Below are 5197 nucleotides of genomic sequence, written 5' to 3' on the forward strand. Positions count from 1 at the left end.
TTAGTCAATTTCTGAAACTGATATTAATTAAGATGAAACTATATTCATCTGATGATTGTAGACAGCAACCTTTAAAGGTCCAAAAATATTTTAGGAATTTTTAGTTATTTTATCAGTAGAGACATCTTGTTCAAATGGTTTTTGATATCGTTCGATAACAAGGTGGTCCTCTAATGTGAACGAGTACTATACACATGTGAAAGTGTTGGCTTGACAAATGGATTGCGAGTGATTTGACTTTGCGTCCAATTTGGGAATTTCGAGCTTATTCAGTAGCCGCTATGTTGCGAAGGCCGACGGAAGTCCTTCGTAGCTTAGTTGGTTAAAACACTAGTCTAGCGTACTGAGGGTCGTGGGTTCGAGTCCCCGCGAAGGGAAAGTGGTTACCTCCAATTCATTTTCATTTATTTAGTCTACATCTAAACAGATAACACTGAATCAACAATTTGACGCCACAATACACGGTTCGAGGCCGCATCTCTCCATCCTCGAATACGCCCCTCGCTCGCCAAGTCGTTCTGCACCTGGTCTGCCCATCTCGCTCGCTGCGCTCCACGTCGTCTCATACCTGCCGGATCGGAAGCGAACACCATCTTTGCAGGGTTGCTGTCCGGCATTCTTGCAACATGCCCTGCCCATCGTACCCTTCCGGCTTTAGTTACCTTCTGGATACTGGATTCGCCTTAGAGCTGGGTGAGCTCATGGTTCATTCTTCGCCGCCACACACCGTCTTCTTGCACACCGCCAAAGATGGTCCTAAGCACCCGTCTCTCGAATACTCCGAGTGCTTGCAAGTCCTCCTCGAGCATTGTCCATGTTTCATGTCCGTAGAGGACAACCGGTCTTATTAGCGTCTTGTACATGACACATTTGGTGCGGTGGCGAATCTTTTTTGACCGCAGTTTCTTCTGGAGCCCGTAGTAGGCCCGACTTCCACAAATGATGTGGATGCGCCTTCGTATTTCACGACTAACATTGTTATCAGCCGTTAGCAAGGATACGAAGTAGACGAATTCCTCGACCACCTCGAAGGTATCCCCGTCTATCGTAACACTGCTACCCAGGCGGGCCCTGTCGCGCTCTGTTCCGCCCACAAGCATGTACTTTGTCTTTGAGACATTCACCATCAGTCCAACTTTTGTTGCTTCACGTTTCAGGCGGGTGTACAGTTCTGCCACCTTTGCAAATGTTCGGCCGACAATGTCCATGTCATCCGCGAAACAAATAAATTGACTGGATCTGTTGAAAATCTAGCGCAATGTTGAACAACAGGCACGAAAGTCCATCACCTTGTCTTAGTCCCCGGCACGATTCGAACGAACTGGAGTGTTCGCTCAAAATGTTCACACAGTTTTGCACACCATCCACCGTTGCTTTGATCAGTCTGGTAAGCTTCCCAGGGAAGCTGTTCTCGTCCATAATTTTCCATAGCTCTACGCGGTCTATACTGTCGCATGCCGCCTTGAAATCAACGAACAGATGATGCGTTGGGACCTGGTATTCACGGCATTTTTGAAAGATTTGCCGTACAGTAAAGATCTGGTCCGTTGTCGAGCGGCCGTCAACGAAGTCGGCTTGATAACTTCCCACGAATTCATTCACTAATGGTGACAGACGACGGAAGATGATCTGGGCTATCACTTTGTAGGCGGCATTAAGGATGGTGATCGCTCGAAAGTTCTCACACTCCAGCTTGTCACCTTTCTTATAGATGAGGCATTTAACCCCTTCCTTCCACTCCTTCGGTAGCTGTTAAGTTTCCCAGATTCTGACTATCAATTTGTGCAGGCAAGTGGCTAGCTTTTCCGGGCCCATCTTGATGAGCTCAGCTCCGATACCATCCTTACCAGCTGCTTTACCTCCAATACATTTTTCGAATCAATACCCGGATAAAAAATATCATTAAAATATCATAAATTTTATTGTTACAACACCATTTAAAACATAATTTTTACCATTAAATTTAATGGAATTTTGACAATAAAATCACATGAGAAATAATGGTTTTCCACGATAAAATGAATGGTAAATGGGACTTTTACAATTAAAAAGGGGGGTTGTTATGTATCTTTACAATAAAAAAATCGAAAAATTTTCCATACAAAATTCGGAGCAAAACAATTGATTTTACGGTTCTTCAATGGGATGATTTCGAGCGACAAAACAATAGAAAACATTGTGTTTTAAATGTTTTCAATTACTGTTTCTATTGTTTTACAATAGAAATACAACAGGATTTAGAATACATTATACTTCAATATTACAATAAAAATACAATACAATTAATTGTTTTACAAATTATTTTATTTTCCTCCGGTTGTTTAGCATATCCTTAGACGAATCCAGCGCACTACTTCCAAAGTTAAGTGGGTTGCCTGTATCTGGAGAAAAATCCAACATCGGTTTAAAAAGCGTACTAACTTTGTTCCGAATAGACAATACATATAAGTATAAACCTGTGAAAAATGTAAATTATAAAAGAATGTCAGTTTTATTAGAAAAAATACGTCGAGAAGAAAAGAGAAAAATACCTGCATCAGTTCTTATTACATTCCGTTGGTGAGATTGGCCAATGGTAGCCAATGAACGATCTTCAATCAGTGACCAGCAAGCAGCAGTATTTTATTTATCATAAACTTCATTTCTGTAAAGGAACAAGGATACATGTTACCAGGCATGTCATCAGGTATTATGATGATAAAATTTTCATTTATTTTTTGTTCGGGATGAACCACTGCGTTCATTATGTACATTGAACTTTTGTAGTATAAGATTACGATTACCGGTGGTGAGTATGAACCGTTTGTCAGCGCAGTATCATTACTTGACACTTTACCGGTCGCTACTAAACGCGCTGCTAAAACAGTAGCGCAGCTGACAGGTGACCAAATTGACCAAATAACAGCGCTACTATTTGATGAACTATCAAACGTCGAGCGTCACCGATACGGAATGCAGCCACCGAAATGATAACCGAAAATACCGAAAATAGTGACCGATGCGAAAAAGAGTGACTAATCTAAAATGACAGTACAGTGAGAGTGATCAAAATACTCGCACCCAGTAATGATGCTCTAACGCGCTTCATAACACTTTAGATACTCACCACGGCACAGAAGCCATAGTGATCTACCGCTTTCCCAGCAGCAGAAACTGCAATGAAAAAAAAACACTTTCTGCACCATGCAGTTTCATTATTTTCATCTCTTCACTAATTATAAACAAAACTGTACACGCTCAAATGAATCCAGCCATTCTCCGAGTAAAATTATAAGCAAAAGTTTTTGTTCCCTTTCATTTTTTTGAAATCAATTTTTTATTGCAAAACATTTCTAGACCTGCAACAAGACCTGCAATATGAAAATATATACTTGAGAACCGGTATAACATTTTTATTTATTTAACAAACAAAGCTATTGTAATTTTATTGTTTTCAATTGTTATTTCATCAATATAATAAATCTATGAAATATTCCAAAATTATATTAATTCAATAACATTAGACGGATTTCCAGATCATTCAAACCGAATACTTTTAAAAATTGTTTAGTTTTTGGATGAGCAATACTAAACATAAGCGAACAATAAAAATATAATAGAATATATCGGAAACATTTAAATATATTGTTATTTCAATGTACGTACAATAAAGATCTTTTACAACCGTGAACATTTTACAATAAGCATACAATAGTTTGTATTGTTTGCCACACAATCTATTGTATTTCAATGGGTTATGTCATACAAGTTACTGTAAATTTTTATCCGGGTACCTTCCACATAGTGTACGTATTCACATATGAGTTTTCACAACATTGTAAATTAATGTCCAAGTCGGGTGGTTTAATCCCCGGCAATTAACTTTGATTGAATTAAAAAGGTGGTGCCAAATACGGTGCTGAGAAATATGCCAACATGACTAAAAATGCGGAGTTTGCAATTCGAAACATTGATTATGCGTGACAAACTATTTCGAATGATTAATCAATGTAAATGTGGATCTAATAAGTGGATTACAATAAATAGTCTTATTCATCAAAAAGGCGGAGCTTCGTCCCCGGCGTCTGGGTTCCTATGCTATACCGAAGACATCATGACAAAATATTATCGTTTGCGCAGGCCCAATAAGCCGCCTTTAAAAACAACTATTACGAACGACATAGAAGATAATACGACTCGATACAATCGGCAACGACCTAGGCGACGAATAAAGGATCACGATTGGAAGCTTGGAACATGGAACTGCAAGTCGCTAGGCTTCGCAGGTTGCGACAGGATAATCTACGATGAATTACATCCCCGCAACTTCGATGTCGTAGCGCTGCAGGAAATCTGCTGGACAGGACAGAAAGTGTGGAAAAGCGGGCATCGAGCGGCTACCTTCTACCAAAGCTGTGGCACCAACGAGCTGGGAACCGGCTTCATAGTGCTGGGTAAGATGCGCCAACGCGTGATTGGGTGGCAACCAATCAACGCAAGGATGTGCAAGCTGAGGATAAAAGGCCGTTTCTTCAACTATAGCACCATCAACGTGCACTGCCCACACGAAGGGAGATCCGACGACGAGAAAGAAGCGTTCTATGCGCAGCTGGAGCAGACATACGATGGATGCCCACTGCGGGACGTCAAAATCGTCATCGGTGACATGAACGCTCAGGTAGGAAAGGAGGAAATGTATAGACCGGTCATCGGACCGGATAGTCTACATACCGTATCGAACGACAACGGCCAACGATGCATGAACTTTGCAGCCTCCCGCGGAATGGTAGTCCGAAGCACTTTCTTCCCCCGCAAGAATATCCACAAGGCCACATGTAAATCACCTAATCAAGTAACGGAAAACCAAATCGACCACGTTCTAATCGACGGTAAATTCTTCTCCGACATCACGAACGTTCGCACTTACCGTAGTGCGAATATTGAATCCGACCACTACCTCGTCGCAGTATGTCTGCGATCAAAACTCTCGACGGTGAACAACACGCGTCGGAGTCGTCCACCGCGGCTTAACATTGGGCGGCTACAAGACGGTAGACTAGCCCAAGACTGGTATGACGGCGAATGTGAGCAGTTAGTTGAGGAGAAGAATGCAGCATGGGCGAGATTGCTGCAACACCGCACGAGGGCGAACGAGGCACGATACAAACGGGCGCGGAACAGAAAAAAATCGATTTTCCGGAGGAAAAAGCGCCAGCAG

General features: G+C 41.7%; 1 long non-coding RNA gene across 1 annotated transcript; it reads right to left on the bottom strand.

Annotated features, from left to right (window-relative positions):
* Window positions 1-2319: 2319 nt before the first annotated feature.
* Window positions 2320-3307, bottom strand: LOC134216432 (uncharacterized). Its single transcript, XR_009980665.1, has 3 exons — window positions 3107-3307; window positions 2532-2644; window positions 2320-2456 (listed from the first exon to the last, which is right to left on the bottom strand). It is a non-coding gene; the product is annotated as an uncharacterized LOC134216432 (long non-coding RNA).
* Between the last annotated feature and the right edge of the window lie 1890 nt (window positions 3308-5197).

The sequence above is a fragment of the Armigeres subalbatus genome, chromosome 2 (genome assembly GCF_024139115.2).
Source record: "Armigeres subalbatus isolate Guangzhou_Male chromosome 2, GZ_Asu_2, whole genome shotgun sequence".
Lineage (NCBI taxonomy): Eukaryota > Metazoa > Arthropoda > Insecta > Diptera > Culicidae > Armigeres > Armigeres subalbatus.